Source organism: Tachypleus tridentatus, chromosome 7 (assembly GCF_004210375.1).
Source record: "Tachypleus tridentatus isolate NWPU-2018 chromosome 7, ASM421037v1, whole genome shotgun sequence".
Lineage (NCBI taxonomy): Eukaryota > Metazoa > Arthropoda > Merostomata > Xiphosura > Limulidae > Tachypleus > Tachypleus tridentatus.
This window is the reverse complement of record NC_134831.1, coordinates 140,243,636-140,257,084: the sequence shown is the minus strand read 5'-3', so window position 1 is coordinate 140,257,084 and position 13,449 is coordinate 140,243,636. Positions and strand designations below refer to the sequence as shown.

Below are 13,449 nucleotides of genomic sequence, written 5' to 3'. Positions count from 1 at the left end.
TACCTGTATCCACAAATGCACAGTTTTTTTAACAAGATCAAAATAACTGTATAAATACTATTAAGAGTAAGACAGATATGCATATAATAAAAGTTAAAGGAAAAAATGTACGAGCGTTTCTTAAATGAGCTATGGGGTTAGACAGAATATAGAAATAAATGCTTACAAAACAAACAGACCCACCTTGCTAAACACATGAGAATTTAACTACACACCTCCGAACATAAGGTATTAAGCTTAAAACACGTGTTGTCCATACATATTGGAAGATAAATGCTAATAGCATATTTTCAGCCATTACAAGCTGAGATATTTATGTAGAAGAAGGAAACAGTCTGCTTTGTTCATATGGACCGTTATCGACCATATCAAAGCATCCTATGGTCAAAAAACGGTTATATAAAGAGCCTCACACATGTGGGCAAAGTGATATCCAGGGTAACAAAAACGCTCAAATAGCCAACATTTTAGTCCATGAAATTAGGAGTAAAAACTCTAGGTTCTCTTCTAATCATTTAGGCAGAGGAACCTAGACTACCCTAAATGTAAGACAAAGACCAAAAGCTGAATTATTTTAGCAAACAAGATGAATAGACTAAACCTCAAGTTTCAGAAACGAATAGTCGGGCAGCTGTAATGGATTTACCTTTATACGTTTACATGAATATGCCTACGTGTGTTTCAGTTTGGAGACAATTATTATTATTGGATTTCTACAATCATTGAGCTGCATGCCTCGGAAGCTATAATTGTGATTAACGCTTATTACTCTGAAAAATGCGGAATCGGACCAGAAACCTTTATAGATGTCGAACATTACAAACCTTTCAACTTCAATGAATTAACTTCGAACGTGAGTACTTCTACGAAAGCATTAAGTATATTTTCGCCGGTGAAAACAAACGTGTGATTCAGGTAAGTCAGCCGTCAAAATAAGTGTATAGGTGTCTCAACGAAGAATTAATTTGCTCTCCTTGAACATCAATAAAAGATTCAGTTCCAGATCAGATATGGCTCATTATTGTTGTAAGTTTATAAAACTCTTGTATATAAACCATCATTTGTAATAACTATTAGTAATAATCGTCATTATAAATTGTATTTTTATATAAAAATATATTTGTGTTAAAAAAGAAAATTATGTGCATCAATCTTATTGGCAAATATCATAAATGTAACACATATTAACGTTTAATTAACTTCTAAATTAAAATTAAATTTCCAGTTATTTGAAATAGTAATACGTAACGTACGTAACATAATAAATCAGAGATTCATCCAAAATTAATTATAATATGTAGCACAGTAAAGACTGTGTTTTTTATTTAGGTATGTTAATTTATTCTTTATTATATTTTATCCTAGCACAAATACCCTATTGTAAAGCTCTGGGCTTAATTACAAAACAAAAAAACAACAACATTTTATCCATGTTTCTTCACCCACTTTTGCAAAAGAATATTCATTCACACTATGTTGTTGCTTTGCTTTTAATAGAGATTGTGTTACTCTTTGATAGTATGTATCTAATGTGTTTAGTTCTTAGCTCCAAGCTCAGTCACTTAGTTAAACTTGAGATTAATTTGCAAATTTCTTGCTCAATCCTGACTCTGAAATCGGTTAAACTGCCACAAGTAGATGGAAAAAAGACATGTTGGTGCTGTGACCACAAAGTTTTATTGTGAACATTTCTGTTTTTGGTATTGTTTCTCTTAGTACTTGTGTATCATGTTAAAATACTGAATAAATAGCACACAACGTTGAAATAGATAATTAACTGTGTATATATTTTAACACTGTGAGTTATCTATCATTTTTATCTTTGGTAAAGCGTGCTTATAGATGTACTCATGAACAAGATAGGTTATCGTATGAGAGAGGTATTCAGTCAAAGGAAAGTCTTATTCTGGATGTAGAAATACTGCAGACTTCTCTGATTCTGACATTGGTCAGCCTGGAGCCACAAACTCAGAAAAGTCTGTCGACATCTGTAGCACACAAACCATTTAATCAAACCTTGTCCCTTAGATATCAGTAGTGGTAAAAGGAAGAAAGAGCCATCAACGGTCATTGACTTGGATTAGCACCTAGTGAGTGCAAGACCACTCAAAGTTGTATATACAAGACTTGCAGACTGTGACGAACCAGTATACTGCTATCCTATATCTCATCCAGACCACTGACAGTCATCTGCGAAAGACTGGAACCTCAACTGCTGAATGATTTTTGTCAATAAAAAAAATGTGTTTCCATAGAATGAGAGACAGCGAGCATACCTTGAGTTGTGAGCCTCCCAAGACAGGAGGAATTCCAAATTTGGGTTAAAGCAGAACTCTTTGATGAGTTGCTGCTAGCAACCTATACCCAAGGCCAGGAACAAATGAACCATTTAGGTCACAAGGTCCCTTAGAACATTTAATATATCCAGCACCCAAGACATCAATGGAATCTCAACCAGATATTGTCCAAAATTTTGCAAGGGAGAGGCTTTAATCTGCAGTATATTGTGAGAGAAACATAGCATATTTCACCCCAGATGTACAAAGATGTGGCAGAAGACAGCTTGGGCCAGTTTCTGAAATGTTTCAGGCAAGTGGCTGCCTGTAAAATGTTATTCACTATAACAGGGGCAGTTGTCATCATCACCCATCATGGGCCAATCATGAAAGAGCAAAAACCTACAACAACAGCTTTAGTGGATAAATATCAGATCGTCTGACTTACTAAGACACCCTCACCATATAGACTAGAACTCTAATGAATGTTAACAAACTGTCCATACACCCCAGCACTGTCATACAGCCACGATGGTTTTCAATATATCTGCCAAGCTATCCAGGTATTATCACTAGAAAACTGCCACATCCAATACCAAAGATGCTACCCGGGCGTTATCCAGGATGAAAGAAGTAAAGCATCAGTAATAGCTAAAATTTCAGCAGGTCTAGGATAATCAACAGTAAGTGGTGGATGTTTTAGCATCTATTTCTATAATATTGAGGTACCAAAAAGTACACAATTTACATTGTCAAACAGCAAAATGGTAAGGCTACTAGATCCAGCTCTGAGCTCAGGAGATCTCACTCAACCAACAGCACCCACACTATTTTTAGCAGCAAAGTAAGCAAAAGTCATCAGTACTATTTGAAGGCTCAAAAGATAGGCCTAGGACAACCAACAGCGAATGGTAGATGTTTTAACAAAAGCTGCAGTAAACTAACAAAGAACAAACTGGGTTTAACCACTAGCTTAGGACGGAGAGCACAGTAGATTGCTTTTAAAAAAGAATTTATACCCAACCTACCATTCTTTCGAGAATGAGTGGAGAGTACTACGTATCATATTAAGGTACGTGAGTTAACATTTGAGTTTCTGGTTGACACAAGAGCAGCAAGACTCTGACTAATGAATACTAACTTCATTCTGGTAAAGGGGATGGACTAGACATTAGAAGAAAGAAAGATATCTAGCTCTATATATAAAATTTCACTCTCAGAATGAAGGAAATCATTTCCTACCTTGGATCTGCTACTTGCATTTTCAGGATGGATGTACTACAAAGTGTTTCATTCAGTTTTTCCAGAACAAGCCCAGGGACAGTGAACTCCACAAGGGTATGTAGTATAGAGAGTAACTTTACTCCTGTATACACAAGTGGCATTCCATTCTTTATTACACATTACGTCTAGTGCGTCAACACTGTGCTTTGTGATTATAAAAGTGATGCATGAAACAAACTGCTATCCGTCCATAAAGTTGGGAGCATTATCTCAGATAGTTGTTTATCTGGCAAAGGATGAAGTTGGTATCTTTTGCAATCATGTGCCATCAATATAAAAAGGTAGACCTGTGAAACCATCGTGTTCTACCTTTCCTGGATCACTAAGGACGTCGCTATTACTGAAGTACAACAGATGCTGAAGGATGGAGCTATACAGTGGTGATTGTCCACAAGATGGGAGGCATGCTAAGTGATTGTGTTTATTTTAGATGAGTGAACACTGTAACTTGTTTGATATCTTCCTTTAAGTGAAGACAGATAAACGCCTGGACGTGTTAGAAGGTACTCATTGATTTAACTCCTCATATATAGGATACAGATGTTGGCAACTCAAGTTGAATAACGAGAACAAGTCTAACACTCCTTTTAGCACGAGATAAGATGCCCTAGTGAGGTATTCCATAACCCAATGCTATGTACGTCATCATCTATTCCAAATAGTATTACATGAAAGGATCCTCCATCTACAATTCAAGCGAATTTGTATACAATATTCTTTGCAATTTATTGAAACAGGTTTGTTGTGTACTCCCAACCCTCTCACGGGGTTGACACATACTCAGAACCAAAGGACTACAAGCTACTAATTGTTGCAGTTATTGGTTGTAATATTTTTACAGTTTCTTATTTTTTACATTACACACTTAATGACGTATAAAAAAACTAAAATCTCATGAAACGTTAAACTTTGCAATTATGATTAAATACGATACCAGTTTTTCAGTACCTGAAGATGTTTTAATGTATATGTAATCCGTTAAACTCTTATTTTTATGATTGTGTAACCATGCTTTTTCATGGCTTTCGAGAGATAAGTTTAGTTATTCACAAATATATACCATAGAGAACAAGAACTATACTAATAGTTTTGTGTGCGCATGTGTGTGTGTAAAATTAGCACTTTTAATCCATAAAAATCAGTGTACCTCTATGTTTTTGATGACTGAGGCACACCCACAGTGTTTTTAGGCATGATCTCTAGGCATTGTTATCACATATTATTTTTCAGCTTTTATATATAATAAACTCGTTTTCTATCATTTAATAAAAAATGAAACTTCTATGAACACTATTACACTTGATCTGATTTGTTTTAATGACCATTTTATTGAACATTTAAGCCAATTTCAGCTTTAATAATATATCAAGGAGATTGAATCCATTTGAATTTCTATTAGTGGATGTCAAAAGAAAAGACTCTAAGTAGGAATTTGTTACAGATTACCAGATGAAAATGATGAAATTAGTGAGAAATGTTACAGTGAGTTTAAGATTTCATCTTTTAATCAAGTCATAATTATGGGGGATTTTATTTTCAGTATACTGTTTGGGAAATGCTAGAGTCAAACTATGAGGGAGAAAGGTTTCTGGAAATTGTTCAAGTTGGATTTCTTCACTAGTTGGTCAAGGAACCTAATAGAAACAATGCTATTTTAGATTTATTGATAACTTCTAATATAGAAATAGCTGAGACAGTGGAAGTTGGGAAACACCTATTTTGAAGTGATGAAACAATAATTATCTGTCGTGACAAATTCGGAGATACTGTGCAAACGTGCAAACTTTCTGAAGAAAAACATTTCAATATTCAAAACAAATATCTTCTTCACAAAACGAAAAGGGGTCTGCTGCAGGTTAAACAAAACAGGTTGGTTCACAAAGGATATAAAGGATAATATTATAGGAAAGTATCGCAAATTTAAGAAATTTAAATTTAATGGTAGTATAGGAGATTGTAGAAAATCAAGAAAGCTGGTCAAACAGGAAATTATAACATCCAAAAGAATGTATTAAAAATATGACTGAAAACATAAAAATTAACAGTAACGATTTTTTAAAGTACAGTAGGGGTAAACAAAATGTTGGGACGGGAATAGGACCCATGAGGGTTAATAAAGGAAACTTGTATCTGATGTTTATGAAATGACTAGATTATTAAATTCTGCTTTTTATTCAGTCTTTGATATTGAAGACTGAAGCAGTATTCCTTATCTCCATCAATTGATAGAGGAAAACAATGTTGAACAAGACAGTTATATAAATTCTGAGATTCTAAAAATTAACATTAGGTATTTTAAAGAATAATAAAGCTCCTGGGCCAGATAATATTTCTCGAACGTTTCTAGGGAGGTCAAGGATTGGATATGCGAGCCACTCGCCACAATTCTTTGTAAGTCATTGAATAGTGGATAAATAACAGTACAACATATTGGGAATTAGTTAAATGTCACTCCTATCTTCATGGGAAGTAAAAGTTGTCCCAGTAATTACGAACCTATTAGTATTACATCAGTTGTGGGAAAAAATTTTAAAAGTCTTATGATAGATACTTTGCAAAGCCTTCTAACAAAGTTTAGAGTTTTATCGGATAGTTAACATGGTTTCACTAAGGGTAAATTTTATCTAACAGAACTTTTGACATACTTTTGAAAATGTTGCTGCATTTGTAGATGAGGGTAAGGGTGTGGATTTGGTGTATCTGGATTTTCAGAAAGCATCTAACAAAGTGCTACATAAAAGGTTTGTAAAGAAACTTATCTCTATAGGTGTGGGAAATACGTTAACTAATTGGATATAAGAGTGGTTTGATGGTAGAAAGTAGAGTGTTATTATAAATGTACTTCAGTCAATCCGGATTAATGCTGTAAGTGGTAAATCTCAAGGCTCAGTCTTGGTACCATTACTCTTATTGATTTACATCAATGACGTAGATGAAGAAATGGTCAATAAATTACTTAAATTTGCTTGGGTGTCGCTGGTTGTGAAGATATTGCTGCTTTACAAAAGGATTTAGACCATTTAGTGATTTGGGCAAATAGGTGACAGATGAGTTTTAATTATGATAAATGCAAGATTATTGCACGTGGGTTATAATAATTTGAATTATGAGTATAATTTGTATGGGAATAACCTTAAGAGTTTCATGAAAGAAAAGGTTCTAGGTGTAATGATTGATCAGTCTTTTAAGCTATCGAAGCAGTGTGCTGTTACTAATGGTATGTTTAATAGAAGTTTAGGTTGTATTTACAGAAATATTGAATATAAGTCTAAAAAGGTTATAATTTCATTGTACAGGTCACTGGTTAGACTACATTAGACTGCATTGCGTTCAGTCTTGGGTTCCTTATCTTAGGAAATACATTGAATTGTAGGGAAGAATCACGAGAAGGGTTACTACAATGGTGCCTGGGAAAAAGGGGCTGTCATATAAGGAGAGATTAAAATTTTTAAAATTGCCTTATCTTGAAAAAAGAAGAGTTAAAGGGTGTCAGTTTGTAGCATTTAAGATTGTAAAAGAAATTCATAATATTGTTGCATCAACGTTTTTCATACTCAACAGCGAGAATTATAATATTAAGGTATACAAATGTAGATCCAGGCGAAGTAGAAGCAGTCTTCAGCTAATATAATTTTATTTTTCAAATAAGATGGTTTTTCCTATGGTATGGGTTGCTTTGGAATGTTGTGGATGCAGTAAATCTGAGTGATTTTAGTAGAATGCTTGATAGATATATGAATAATAAGGGTTGGCTTTAAATTTTTTTAATATTTTTAGTTTAGCTTAGAGGATGGGACTTCTGAGAAGGACCAACAAGTCGTGTTTTTTTTCCTAAGCATTACGTTACGTTATGCTTTTAGTTTATTTGTTTCTTTAAAATTTTCTGCAGCCCGCTACAATGGCACTGAAAGCGTTTGCAGTTTGTGATTTTAAGTGTATGATGTGTATGCGTGAAAATATACTTTTGTCCCAACTTTTGTTCATTTTGATCGTAATTTTCTTCATTTTAGGATGGAGCTCTTTGGCCTCTTAGTAGTATTTGTAAAGACTAAAGTGTAATAATAATTATTTTTATTTATAATTTAATTCGCGTTGAGTTATGTTATCGTTATATAAAGGTTTTGTGTTTCAAAGAGCCTAAATAAAGTTATAATGATTTAGTTTCATTATATAATATATTACATAAACATTTTACTTTTAATTCAAATATCACCTAACACAAAACATGGCCATCCCCAATTTAGAAATCCTGAACAGGAAGAGCAAACAGTTAACAGTACCCGCCAACAAATGAAACTATCACAGTTACAACTCCCACACAACTATTTGTTTGTTTGTTTTGAATTTCACGCAAAGCTACACGAGGGCTATATGCGATATCCGTCCCTAATTTTGCAGTGTAAGACTAGAGGGAAGACATCTAGTCATCATCACCCACCGCCAACTGTTGGGCTACATTTTTACAAACGAATATTGGGGGTTGACCGACACAATAAAACGCCCCCACGGCTGAAAGGGCAAGCATATTCGATGTGACGAATCTAGTGCCTTAACCATCTAGCCATGCCGGGTCGTTTATTTATGAGATATCATTACAAATGTTTGTTCTTGATGAAATAACTTTAACATTCAAATGATTTTCGCGTGTGCAAAAATAACGTTATCATAACTTATGCTGCAATAATATTGAAATATATAATTTCTGATATCTTACTTACAAATAAAAACTTTATCAGTCGTATATTAAGTATCTAAAATATTAATTAATCAAGCATTATTTGTAATACTTATACAGATATATCCAAACTAGTGTTTTCAACTAATACTCACCTTCCTAACACACTTCTTTAATAAGGACTTGCACAATTGGAAAGTCGTTTCGTTTTATATACGGAGCAGATAGGGAATTCCCCTAGCTTAGTTCGCGTTTTCAGCCTCTATCAGCCGATTAGCTCAGGTGGCAGCACTACTTATATCTCAGCGAATGAAAACTCGAACGAACCATTGCCAAGGCAATCTAATCTGTTTGTTGGTTGGTTTAGCGTTAAATGGCGCTTAGCAACTAGGGTATCAGCGCCGGGATTCTATGCAAGGCGTTTTTAAAACCTCCAAAGAAATACCATTATATATTATAATATATAACTATACTAAATAAACATAGAAGTGGTATCAAATTTCACAGGAATATAAAACGCATTCAAATAATTACCCGATATATCATCAAATCTAACAAGGCAGTTTATAAATAAATAAGAAATACGCTCCATAATCTGTTTGCAGAATCTATAAAAATTACAATATTTTTTTCTAATTAACACTTTCGGAGATGTTACAAGCTACAAAGAGGAACACTAATTACAGTATTTGTACAGTTCCAGACTATTTTTCACGTGCGGTTTGTTGAACTCAATGTTATTGAGTGTGTGTGTATTCGTTTTCTTCTTTTTTTCAAATAAAAATTACAGTATTGAAAGTGGATTATATGTTGGATTACTATTGGTGCCACACAAGGCAAATTTTTTAAAAATAACGGCAAAGGCGTTAGTTAGGAGCAATACGGTAATTTATTCTAAACTGATAGAAATTATTTGCTCTTTTTCTCTTTCAAAAAAGAATCAAATGACGTTTGAAACTAATTGAATCAAGTTACATAAGTTCCGAAAATGTTACATCCAAGTTCTACGATAGTTTAGTGACAGGTCTGATAGTTTGTAATGCTAAATCTCGGGTTTAAATACCCACGTTGGGTATGGTACAAGATGTCCCTTGTGTATTTTGTTACACACAAACAAAACAAGAAACCATATTTATACAGTGTAAAATCCTTCAACCGACAATTATTTATGAAATTACAAATGTGACAACATAAAAAAAGCGTTTATAAAGTTTACTTATAAGATATTATAGATTTTGAGTGTTTGTATTTGTTTGTTTGGGAATTTCGCACAAAGCTACTCGAGGGCTATCTGTGCTAGCCGTCCCTAATTTAGCAGTGTAAGACTAGAGGGAAGGCAGCTAGTCATCACCACCCACCGCCAACTCTTGGGCTACTCTTTTACCAACGAATAGTGGGATTGACCGTAACATTATACACCCCCACGGCTGGGAGGGCGAGCATGTTCAGCGCGACGCGGGCGCGAACCCGCGACCCTCGGATTACGAGTCGCACGCCTTACGCGCTAGGTCATGCCGGGCCGAGTCTTTGTAAAATAACTTCCGTGTTCAGATGCTCCTGAATACACGTTATCTACTGTAAATTAAGCTGCAATAATTTCCGATATATAAGTAACTCTGGTGGCTCAGAGAAAAGTCTAATGGTCTTTAAACCTAAAATAGTGTTTCGATAGCCACGATGGACAGAGCACATGTATAGATAAATACTTAGATAGTCCATCCATGTTAGGCCCGGAATGGTCCGATGGTTAAGGACTCATAATCTGGGAATTCCCGTCGCACCTTTCAACTGTGGGGGCATTATAAGATGCGTTAGTAAAAGAGTAGCCCAAGAGTTGGCGGTGGGTGGTGCTGACTTCTCTCTAGTCTAAAACTGCTATATTAGGGACAACTAGCGCAGAGAGCCCTCGTGTAGCTTTGCGCGAAGTTCAAAACAAACAAACTATATATTTTATGTGTAGATACGTGTAGATAGGTGTAAGTCCGTAAACTTACCGCTGTCTCACCGAGGGACAGTTACGAGTTTAACATCAAACATGTCGTACAGACAGACGCCTCAGCAAATAATTTCATAACCCCAAATCAGTAATACACTCACTGATTTACAGCGCTAAAACCCAGGGTTGGAGTCCTCATTGTGGACATAAAACAGATGGCCTATTGTGTAGCTTTGCGCTGGAACAAATAAAGCTATATTTAATTTTTTTTAAATAGAAACTTCGTCCGTCGCATATTACGCAACAAAAAATAAAACAAATCAGATATTATAATCTTACCTTTAGTTTTTAATAAATATATCCAAATTAGTGTTTCCAAATAAAACTGGACCTCCTTACAAACACTGATTTGATAACAATTAACAGAACTCAGGAGTCCTGACGTTTTATATTCGGTGCAAGTCGGGAATTTCCCTAGTTCTTGTTCTAGTTTTGAATGTAACTGAAGGGAAACGTAGCGCCACTCCCCTAATTTTCTATCTAATTAAAATAAATACGTGAGATGATAAAATAAACTTAAATTGCAAATACAGTATTTTCTAGCATGAAACCTGTATGAATAAAATGCAATATTCAAAAATATTAAAAATCATCATACGCTTACACATTATAACATATATGTATATGAATAATATATTTATATATCTTTTGTGATGTGAAGGTACTATACGTAAAACAACCCCCACTAGTACAGCGGTATGTCTACGGATTTACAAAGCTAAAATCAGGGGTTCGATTCCCCTCGGTGGGCTCAGCAGATAGCCCGATGAGGCTTTCCTCTAAGAAAACAGACACGCTATACGTAAACTACAAGTAATGTGTCAATTCTATTATTACGACTCAGAGTATGTTTGGATATTGTTAAACACAAACAATGGGATATCTATTATCTTCTTACTGTGAATATCTATTTTATTTTCATCATATTTGCAAAATTTACCACTGAGCCAACGGGATGGGTGGCCGCTACTCAGTGATGCCTTGATTAGATAAATGATAAGTACCCAATAAATATAAACACGTTATATGCCTGAAATGTACATATAATTCAGGTGAAACATTTGGCAAGAAATCTTAGCGAGTCTGTTACCGAATTTTTCTATGATAACAAACCTTATGCTATAACACAGAATATGAATATAGTTCGTTATCATTGGTAAAAGAGTAGCCCAAGATTTGGCGGTGGGTGGTGATGACTAGCTGCCTTTTCTCTAGTCTTATACTACTAAATTAGGGACGGCTATCACAGATAGCCCTCATGTAGTTTTGCGTGAAATTCAAAACAAACCAAACCAAGATATCACAAGAGTTGTTCTTCAACTACATACTGTATGTTTATATTTAACTTTGTATTTCTGTGTGTTAGTACTACAGCTCGTGTTTGATTTGGTTTGTTTGAAATAAAGCACAACGTTACACAATGAACTATATGTGCTCTGCCCACCACAAGTATCGAAACCCGGGTTCTTGCGTTGTAGACAACTCTTGTATAGTTGTTTTTATGTATTCGCTCAAAGCGGTTCAAGGGGTATCTACAACAGCCATTTCTAATTTTTAACGAGAAGATCAGAGGAAAAGACGCTTAGACGACAGCACTAACCGCCAACTCTTTAATCACTCTTATCTGACAAAATATGCGATTTGACCGACACCGATATAACGTACCCTCTGTTCTAAACTGTGGAGTGAGATTTTCGTTGTTGTTATGGTAACAGGATGCAAACTTTGGACCTGTATGGTCACGCGTTCTGAGCACTGGCCACGCTCACCCCTTTCGTGCACGAATAAAGCTAATTATTTCAGAAACAACTGTGAATTTTTTGTGCATTTATAATATGGAGTAGGAGTAACTATTCCCAATTTTGAATGACTTGTACAGTAATAACGTTATCGTACACAGTTTATACAATAATACTGAAATTGTATAACTGTTGATATTTGATTAAAATATAAAACCTTCATTAATTACATGCTAAATATTTAAAAAAGACTAATTCATAGTTTTCTTTATTATTTTCACAAATGTATATTTAGGCTTAACATATATATCATAGAGTTTTATTTTATGCCTTAGAATGTTTTAAACTACAGCTTTTTTGTTAAATTTATATCTTGGAAGATTAATTGTAAAGTAATAAAATGAGTTCATGTTCAGTAGTTAGCAAACCAGGTTTCGAATTGAAAGTTCCAAAGTTCGGTACGTGAGTCGTTGAATACAGACTCAATCCTGTTTGTTTCAAAGAACCAAATAAACTCTTGTGACTGGATACTGCTGGTTGACTCTATTCTGGTCAGTACTTTAAAAGTAGAGATAGTTATACAAAACAACGCTTTTTGGTTCACTTGTGATTTAACTCGTTTGTTACTAGTTTTGTTATTTTGGGGGGAAGCAGTATATAGTTAAGGCCATAGCTGCATTCTTTCGCTGATAATGTTAATAAAGTTGTTGCACCAAAGATCTGTATTATGTGTTGTAGTGTGAATTCATAACTACATGTTACAATAGTATTATGTTACACGGATTACTAAAATACGTAATTACATGAAGCGTACACAGAGGGGTCTACTTTACTCTAACAGCTATAAGAGAAGTCCTTTCAGAAGATGTTATAATGTATTGATATTTTATGATATATATATATATATGAAATGATAAATTTGAGCACAACGTTTATAACACACAGCCAAAAGTATATAAATAAATACGTATATAACTACCACTAAAATACGGACTTTTTGTTTTCTTTCTGTAGGGTACGTTTTAAAAACCTTGTTTTTACAGAAAAAGGGGTGCCTTCAGTTAACAAACTACACTATTACTAAAGCACTTACCGTGAAGAGCTTGAAGGCAGGTGAACCCAATGAAAAACTTGATTTACAATTTGTTTTATTTTAATATTTTTAAAATAAGAGATAAAACATTAAACAAAGGTTTTAAGTCCAACCGGCTTGGAATCTTTGTTTAATGTTTTATCTCTTATTTTAAAAATATTTTATTTTATTGAAAATACTCTAATGACGAATAGTACTATTACTGGTATGCAAGTTTGAAAAAACAGCAGCAGCAAAAACTTAAACACTCAGAAGTTTGGAAATGTACCATTAGTTATCACATACTGTATATATCGAATCACGAGTTTTTGAAATACTTTCACCAAAACATTTTTGTTAAACAACTTATTCCTTTTAGTAGATCATTATATTACGCTTATAAAACC

The 13,449-nt window shown here is 34.2% G+C and overlaps 1 protein-coding gene across 1 annotated transcript in view; it reads right to left on the bottom strand.

Annotated features, from left to right (window-relative positions):
- LOC143256744 (uncharacterized) overlaps positions 1–10,655 on the bottom strand; it is a 79,172-nt gene extending 68,517 nt beyond the window's left edge. Inside the window, exon 1 of the mRNA XM_076514379.1 lies at positions 10,511–10,655. The gene's annotated coding sequence lies outside the window, so the exon portion shown is untranslated. The remainder of the gene's footprint in view (positions 1–10,510) is intronic.
- Positions 10,656–13,449: the final 2,794 nt, after the last annotated feature.